The sequence below is a fragment of the Tachyglossus aculeatus genome, chromosome Y4 (assembly GCF_015852505.1).
Source record: "Tachyglossus aculeatus isolate mTacAcu1 chromosome Y4, mTacAcu1.pri, whole genome shotgun sequence".
NCBI classification, from domain to species: Eukaryota; Metazoa; Chordata; class Mammalia; order Monotremata; family Tachyglossidae; genus Tachyglossus; species Tachyglossus aculeatus.
Genome location: NC_052096.1, coordinates 11,800,816 through 11,810,468, shown reverse-complemented (window position 1 = coordinate 11,810,468; position 9,653 = coordinate 11,800,816).

The window sequence follows — 9,653 nt, the reverse complement described above, 5'->3', positions numbered from 1 at the left end:
TCCCCGCCCCATGCTATGGATTTTTTTTTTTTTAATTTATTTTCTCTTTCATGTACACGGCCTTTTTTTTTTTTTTTGTTACAGTGTATGATGGATGTGTATGATGAATTAAAGACAAAAGCGTATCTTTGGAGAAAAAAAAAAAAGGAAAAGGCAGTTACGGTTTGTCTCGTGGTCCAGATCCGGCCTCCACGGAACCGTTTTTTGGGGGGTTTTTTGTCTTTCCCGATTCCTGGGGCGTGGAAACGGACGGTCCGGCTCCCCAGACGTTGGGGCCGGGGGTGGGAGGGAGGGGAGAGGTCCGGCCCAGACCAGGCCAACAATCAATCAATCAATCAATCGTATTTATTGAGCGCTTACTGCGTGCAGAGCACTGTACTAAGCGCTTGGGAAGTACAAGATGGCAACATATAGAGACAGTCCCTACCCAACAACGGGTTCACAGTCTAGAACGGGGAGTCTATACAGTGCCTGGCACCCAGTAAGGCCTTAAAAAATACCATTAAAAAGCAAAGATGTAAGCCAAAAGGAACCAATCAATCAATCGTATTTATTGAGCGCTTACTGTGGGCAGAGCACTGTACTAAGTGCTTGGGAAGTCCAAGTTGGCAACATATAGATACAGTCCCTACCCAACAGTGGGCTCACAGTCCAAAACGGGGAGACGGAGAACAGAACCAAACATACTAACAAAATAAAATAAATAGAACAGATATGTACAAGTAAAATAAATGAATAAATAGAGTAATAAATATGCAATACCAGAGAGGCTGGAGATTGTTGGGTAGGGACCTTCTCTATATGTTGCCGACTTGTACTTCCCAAGCGCTTAGTACAGTGCTCTGCACTCAGTAAGCGCTCAATAAATATGATTGAGTGAATGAATGATTAAACGACCCCTCTCCCTCGCCCCCGGAGCCAAAGCCTGATTGAAGGCCCATTTCCTCCAAGAGGCCTTCCCTAACTGCGGCCTCCTTTCCTCTTCTCCCACTTCCTTCTGTGTCTCCCTGACTCGCTCCCGGGAAAAAGCCCGGGCTTTGGAGTTAGAGGTCATGGGTTCAAATCCCGGCTCCGCCAACTGTCAGCTGTGTGACTTTGGGCAAGTCACTTCACTTCTCTGGGCCTCAGTTCCCTCATCTGTAAAATGGGGATTAAAACTAGGTGCCCCCCGTGGGACAACCTGATCACCTTGTAACCCCCCGCCGGCGCTTAGAACAGTGCTTTGCACGTAGTAAGCGCTTAACAAATACCATCATTATTAGTCACTTCACTTCTCTGTGCCTCAGTTACCTCATCTGTAAAAATGGGGATTAAGACTGTGAGCCCTACGTGGGACAACTTGATCACATTGTATCCCCCCAGCGCTTAGAACAGTGCTTTGCACATAGTAAGCGCTTAACAAATGCTATTATTATTATTGTTATTATTATTATCCCCCACTCCCAGCCCCACACCCCTTATCTCTGTATCCGTCACTTATTTATTTCTATTCATGTCTGTCTCCCCCTCCAGAGGGTAAGCTCGTTGTGGGCAGGGATGTCTGTTTATTGTTCTATCGGACTTTCCCAAGCGCTTAGTACAGCGCTCTGCATACAGTAAGCGCTCCGTAAGTACGCTGGACTGGCTGGAAGTAGGGGAGAGGGCTGGAGGTGGCCAGGGCAGGGGACAATCCGTCCACCCCGCCGGGATCCTCTGTTAACTCTGCCGTGCTCTCCCAAGTGCTCGGTACAGTGCTCCGCGCGGGAAGCGCTCAGTAGATGCCTTTGGTCGGTGGCATTTATTGAGCGCTTACCGTGCGCAGAGTCCTGTACTAAGGGAGAGTATAACAGAGTCGTTAAGACACGTTCCTTGCTGCCCTCGATGAGCTTACAGTCCAGAAGGGGAGACAGACATTCATATAAATCATGACTATGGGCACAATCAATCAATCAATCATATTTATTGAGCGCTTACTGTGTGCAGAGCACTGTACTAAGCGCTTGGGAAGTACAAGTTGGCAACATATAGAGACGGTCCCTACCCAACAGTGGGCTCACAGTCTAAAAGGGGGTGAATACTGAGTAATAATAATATTTATGGTGCTCCTGGCGTCGCTGTGGGGGCACAATCAATCAATCAATCATATTTATTGAGCGCTTACTGTGTGCAGAGCACTGTACTAAGCGCTTGGGAAGTACAAGTTGGCAACATATAGAGACAGTCCCTACCCAACAGTGGGCTCACAGTCTAAAAGGGGGTGAATACTGAGTAATAATAATATTTATGGTGCTCCTGGCGTCGCTGTGGATCGGAGGTGGCGTAAGTGCTTATTAGGGGCCAAGCCCTGTTCTAAGCACTGGGGTAGAGACAAGTTCATTAATTCATTCAATTGTATTTATTGAGCGCTTACTTTGTGCAGAGCACTGGACTAAGCGCTTGGGAAGTCCACGTTGGCAACATCTAGAGACGGTCCCGACCCGACAGCGGACCCACAGTCTAGAAGGGGGAGACAGACGACAAAACATATTAACAGAATAAAATAAATAGAATAAATATGTACACTTATTCCCATTATTATTCATGCAATCGTATTTATTGAGCGCTTCCTGTGTGCAGAGCACTGGACTCATCATTATTAATATAATAGTGAGTTATTAGGATGATCATCATCAATCGTATTGAGCGCTTACTGTGTGCAGAGCACTGTACTAAGCGCTTGGATGATGTAAATCATTAATAATGATCATAAGAATGGCATTTGTTAAGCGCTTATTATGTCCCCCTCCCCATCCCCCTGCCTTACCTCATTCATTCAATAGTATTTATTGAGCACTTACTGTGTGCAGAGCACTGGACTCATTATTATTATTAATAATCACGTACTGTTATTATTATGGAAGTAATCATTAATAACGATAATAAGAATGGTATTTGTTAAGCAGGTTGGGCATAGTCCCCGTCCCAGGTGGAGCTCCCAGTCTCGGTCCCCGTTGTACAGGTGAGGCAGCTGAGACCCGGAGAAGTGAAGTGACTCGCTCGCGGTCACGTGGCAGACATAGGGTGGAGCAGGATTAGAACTCAGGTCCCTCTGACTCCTAAGCCTGGGCTCTAGCCACTAAGCCATGCTGCTGCTTAAAGGAAGGATAGGCGAAGGATATACGGACTGATGCATGTCAAGTTGCCGTCGCACGTCTTGGGGTGATAGCCAGGGGTGGGGAGAGGAGTATTGTAGTCCACTAAGTCTGTGGTTTGGACCTCCACGATGGGACAGTGCTTAGCCCAATCAATCAATCGTATTTATTGAGCGCTTACTGTGTGCAGAGCACTGTACTAAGCGCTTGGGAAGTACAAGTTGGCAACATATAGAGACAGTCCCTACCCAACGGTGGGCTCACAGTCTTAATACCTCGAGAGACCCCCCCTTTCTGGTCCCAGCTCTGCCCCTGGCCTTCCCTGACTAAGCCCTCATTTCCTCTTTTCATTCACTCATTCATTTAATTGTATTTATTGAGCTCTTACTGTGTGCAGAGTGCTGTACTACTAATAATAATAATGGTATTTGTTAAGCGCTTACTACGTGCAAAGCACTGTTCTAAGCGCTGGGGAGAGGACTATACAACAATAAACAAACACATTCCCTCTCATTTTCCCACTCCTTTCTGTGTCACTCTTGCACTTAGATTTGCACCCTTTACTCACCCCATATCCCCCCTCTAGACTGTCAGCTCGTTGTGGGCAGGGAATGTGTCTGTTATAGTCTGTTGTATTCTCCCAAGCGCTTAGTCCAGTGCTCTGCACACAGTAAGCGCTCAATAAATACGATCGATTGATTGACAGTACAGCGCTCTGCGCACTAGCGCTCAATAAATACGATTGACCATCTGACTTGTGTACATATCCGTAATTCATCCTCTTCTGGGCGACTTCTAGACTGTGAGCCCACTGTTGGGTAGGGACCGTCTCTATATGTTGCCAACTTGGACTTCCCAAGCGCTTAGTACAGTGCTCTGCACACAGTAAGCGCTCAATAAATACAATCAATTGATAGTACAGCGCTCTGTGCACAAGCGCTCAATAAATACGATTGACCATCTGACTTGTGTACATATCCGTAATTCATCGTCTTCTGGGCGACTTCTAGACTGTGAGCCCACTGTTGGGTAGGGACCATCTCTATATGTTGCCAACTTGGACTTCCCAAGCGCTTAGTACAGTGCTCTGCACACAGTAAGCGCTCAATAAATACGATCGATTGATTGATTGATTTCTATTAACCTCTGTCTCCCCCTCTCGACTTCAAGCTCGTTATGAGCAGGGAATGTCCGCCAACTGTTGTATTGTCCCCTCTCAGGCGCTTAGTCCAGCGTTCTGCACACAGTAAGTACTCAAAAAGTAGGGTTTGTTGATTGATTGCGACCCTGGTCAAGTCACTTTGCTCTCTGGGCTGCATTCATTCATTCATTCGTGTTTATTGAGCGCTTACTGTGTGCGCAGCACTGGACTAAGCGCTTGGGAAGTACAGGTCGGCAACATCTGGAGACGGTCCCTACCCAACAGCGGGCTCACAGTCTAGAAGTGGGGGGACAGACAACAAAACAAGACATGTAGACAGGTGTCAAAACTGTCAGAATAAATAGAATTAAAGCTAGATGCACATCATTAATAAAATAGAATAGTAAATATGTACAAGTAAAATAGAGTAATAAATCTGTACAAGTGCTGTGGGGAGGGGAAGGAGGTAGGGCCTCGGTGTCCTCTATCAATCCCTGGTCTCTCCCACTCCACCCCTAAAAATAATAATAAATGTGGTAGTTAAGCACTTACTATGGACCAGGCACTGTACTAAGCACCGGGGTAGGTACAAGATTATTCAATTGTATTTATTGAGCACTTAGTGTGCAGAGCACTACGCTAAGCGCTTGGGAGAGTACAATACAACAACAAATAGACTCATTCCCTGCCCACAGTGAGCTTATAGCTTAGAGGATAATTGGGTTGGACCCAGTCCCCATCCCACACAGGACTCACAGTCTTAATCCCCATTTGACAGATGAAGAAACTGAGACACAGGTAAGTGACTTGCCGAAGGGCACACAGGAGGTACGAGGCGTGAGTAGCAGTGTGGCTCAGTGGAAAGAGCCCGGGCTTGGGAGTCAGAGGTCTTGGGTTCAAATCCTGGCTCCGCCAATTGTCAGCTGGGTGACTTTGGGCAAGTCACTTCACTTCTCTGGGCCTCAGTTATCTCATCCGTAAAATGGGAATTAAGACTGTGAGCCCCCCGTGGGACAACCTGATCACCTGGTAACCTCCCCAGCGCTTAGAACAGTGCTTGGCACATAGTAAGCGCTTAATAAATGCCGTTATAATAGTAATAATTATTATTATTATATATTATTATTATGGCAGAGTCGGGATTAGAACTCAGGGCCTTCTTGACGACCAGCCCCATGCTCTCTTCCTGATGATTGGGTCTGATCTGACTGTCCTATATCTGTCCCAGGCCTTAGCGCAATGCTTACTAATGAGCTGAAGAGATACCCTTGTGAGAAGGGAATGCCTCTGTCATATTGTACTCTGCTAAGCGCTTAGTACAGTGCTTTGCATGCAGTAAGCGCTCAATAAGTACGGTTGAATGAATGAGTACCGTAATTAACAGCAAGTGCTTATTAAATACCGTAAATACCAGCGCGTAGAACAGTGCTTTGCACATAGTAAGCGCTTAATAAATGCCATTATTATTATTATTACTAACACCGTAGGCACTTACAGTTCCCTCATCTGTAAAATGGGGATGAAGACCGTGAGCCCCTCGTGGGACAACCTGATTACTTTGTATCTTCCCCCAGCGCTTAGAACAGTGCTTGGCACATAGTAAGCGCTTAACAAATACCAACATTATTATTACTATTATTATTATTATTATTATTATTATTATTATTATCTTTTGGGAATTCTCTTCAGCCGAGGTGTGAGGTGTCATACCCCAGGGCGCCTTTAGGGGGCGCCATGGAGCCGGAAGAGGCCACCATTCATTCATTCAATCGTACTTATTGAGCGCTTACTGTGTGCAGAGCACTGTACTAAGCGCTTGGGAAGTCCAAGCTGGCAACATATAGAGACGGTCCCTACCCAGCAGCGGGCTCACAGTCTTCAAGGGGGAGACGGCACAAGTAAAATAAATAGAGTAATAAATCTGTACAAACGGCTCAGTGGAAAGAGCCCGGGCTTTGGAGTCAGAGGTCATGGGTTCGAATCCCGGCTCCGCCACTTGTCAGCTGTGTGACCTTGGGCAAGTCACTTCACTTCTCTGGGCCTCAGTTCCGTCATCTGTAAAATGGTGATGAAGACTGTGAGCCCCCCGTGGGACAACCTGATCACCTTGTATCCCCCCCCCCGCCAGCGCTTAGAACAGTGCTTGGCACATAGTAAGCGCTTAACAAATACCATCATTATTATTATTATTATTACATTTACAGGTGCTGTGGGGAGGGGAAGGAGGTGGGGCAGAGGGGATGGGGAGGAGGAGAGGAAAAACAAAAAGGGCATCTGGCGGGTCCGGCAGATCCGGGAGCTGATGGTGGCATCGACTCTGCTACTGCTGGTGACCTGTGTACTGGACTGGGCTCTATACACCGTCTTCACTACCCTCCGTCATCATTCCTTCCTCGAGTACTCCTACCAGAGTGAGCACCCGGCCCCCCCAATCCCCCCTGGGGTACTCCTCTTCATCCATCCATTCAATCGTATTTATTTATTCTGACGATTTTCATTCATTCATTCAATCGTATTGAGCGCTCACTGTGTGCGGAGCACTGGACTGAGCACTTGGGAAGGACAAGTCGGATGAATGAATTTAGTTGTCAAAACGGTCAGAGCGGTCATCCATTCCATCGTATTTATTGAGCACTTACTGTGTGCAGAGCACTGGACTAAGCGCTCGGGAGAGCACAATACAACAGTAAGCGGACACTTTCCCTGCCCAAAACGAGCTTAGAGTCTAGAGGGAGGGGATATGGACGTAAGTGGTGTGGGGCTGGGAGGGGGGAAAAGGCAGAGGGAACAACTCGGAGCGACGCAGAAGGGAGCGGGAGAAGAGGAAAGGGGGGCTTAGTCTGGGAAGGCTTCCTGGAGGAGATGAGCCTTCAATAATCAATCAATCAATCGTATTTATTGAGCGCTTACTGTGTGCAGAGCACTGTACTAAGCGCTTGGGAAGTCCAAGCTGGCAACATATAGAGACAGTCCCTACCCAACAGTGGGCTCACAGTCTAGAAGGGGGAGACAGAGAACAAAACCAAACATACTAACAAAATAAAATAAATAGAATAGCTACAAGTAAAATAAATAAATAAATAGAGTAATAAACATATATACATATATACAGGCTTTGAAGAGGGGGAGAGAAACTCTGTTGGATTTGAGGAGCAGTCTTCCCTAACCCCGCCACATCTGGTCCTTGCTCATCCATGGATAATATTTATTGAGCGCTCTTTGTGTGCAGAGCGCTATACTGAACGCTTGGGAGAGTACAAGATAAGAGTTGGTAGACGAGATGACTGCCCCTAATGCTAATAATGGTAGTTGTTAAATGCTTACTGTGTGCCAAGCACTGGGGTAGATAAATCAATCAATCAATCGTATTTATTGAGCGCTTTCTGTGTGCAGAGCACTGTACTAAGCACTAGGGATGTACAAGCTGGCAACATATAGAGACAGTCCCTGCCCAACAGTGGGCTCACAGTCTAGAAGGGGGAGACAGAGAACAAAACCAAACATACTAACAAAATAAAATGAATAGAATAGATAGGTACAAGTAAAATAAATAAATAAATAGAGTAATAAACATATACAAACATATGCATATATACAGGCTTTGAAGAGGGGGAGAGAAACTCTCTGTTGGATTTGAGGAGCAGTCTTCCCTAACCCCGCCACATCTGGTCCTTGCTCATCCATGGATAATATTTATTGAGCGCTCTTTGTGTGCAGAGCGCTATACTGAACGCTTGGGAGAGTACAAGATTAGAGTTGGTAGACGAGATGACTGCCCCTAATGCTAATAATGGTACTTTTTGAATGCTTACTGTGTGCCAAGCACTGTTCTAAGCACTGGGGTAGATAAAGAAGCAGCACGGCATGGTGGATAGAGAGCGGGCCTAGGGGTCAGAAGGTCATGGGTTCTAATTCCGGTTTTGCCACCTGTCTGCCTTGGGACCTTGGGCCAGTCACTCCTCTTCTCTGTGCCTCAGTTCCCTCATCTGTAAAAGGGGGATTGAGACTTTGAGCCCCACGTGGGACAAGGACTGTGTCCAACCCGATTTGCTTGTGTCCCTCCCAGTGCTTAGAATAGTGCCTGGCACATAGTAAGAGCTCAACATTATATTATTATTAATATATTAACGCTAGTGCTCAACATTATATTATAATTAATATACTAATGCTATTAATGATTATTATTAATAATAATTACAAATATCACAATTATCGCTATCCAAGTTCATCAGGTTGGTTACAGGCCCTGTCCCACCTGAGGCTCACAGTCTTAATCCCCATTTTCCAGATGAGGTCACTGAGGCCCTGAGAAGAAGAATAATAATTATGGTATTTGTTAAGCGATTTGAGAAGCAGCATGGCTCAGTGGAAAGAGCACGGGCTTTGGAATCAGTGGTCAGGGGTTCAAATCCCAGCTCCACCAATTGTAAGCTGTGTGACTTTGGGCAAGTCACTTCACTTCTCTGGGCCTCAGTTCCCTCATCTGGAAAATGGGGACTAAGACTGTGAGCCCCCCGTAGGACAACCTGATCACCTTGTAAACTCCCCAGCGCTTTAGAACAGTACTTTGCACACAGTAAGCGCTTAATAAGTTGGGTAGGGACTGTCTCTATATGTTGCCAACTTGTACTTCCCAAGCGGTTTGTACAGTGCTCTGCACACAGTAAGCGCTCAATAAATACGATTGATGATGGATGGATAAATGCCATCATTATTATTCTTCTTCTCTGTGCCTCAGTTACCTCATCTGTAAAATGGGGATTGACTGTAAGCCTCCTGTGGGACAACCTGATCACCTTGTAACCTCCCCAGCACTTAGAACAGTGCTTTGCACATAGTAAGCGCTTAATAAATGCCATCATTATTATTATTACTATGTGCCAAGCAAGTGACTTGCCCAAGGTCACACAGCAGAGACTTAGGAGCTTGTATTCTACAGCTATCCTACCCCATTAGGTCTCCACAGCCAAACTACCTTCTGAATCAATCAATCAATCGTATCTATTGAGCGCTTACTGTGTGCAGAGCACTGTACTAAGCGCTTGGGAAGTACAAGTTGGCAACATATAGAGACGGACCCTACCCAACAGTGGGCTCAATCAATCGTATTTATTGAGCGCTTACTGTGTGCAGAGCACTGGACTAAGCGCTTGGGAAGTCCAAGTTGGCAACATCTAGAGACGGTCCCTACCCAACAGTGGGCTCACAGTCTAGAAGGGGGAGACAGAGAACAAAACCAAACAGATTAACAAAATAAATAGGATATGTACAAGTAAAATAAATAAATAGAGTAATAAATACGTACAAATCAACCCAGTCAACACCACCCTCTCCACTGAACTGAACTCCTTTGCTCCTCCGTCCCTCCGCCGGTCCCGTAGCGGTGACCTGCCACCCTGGAT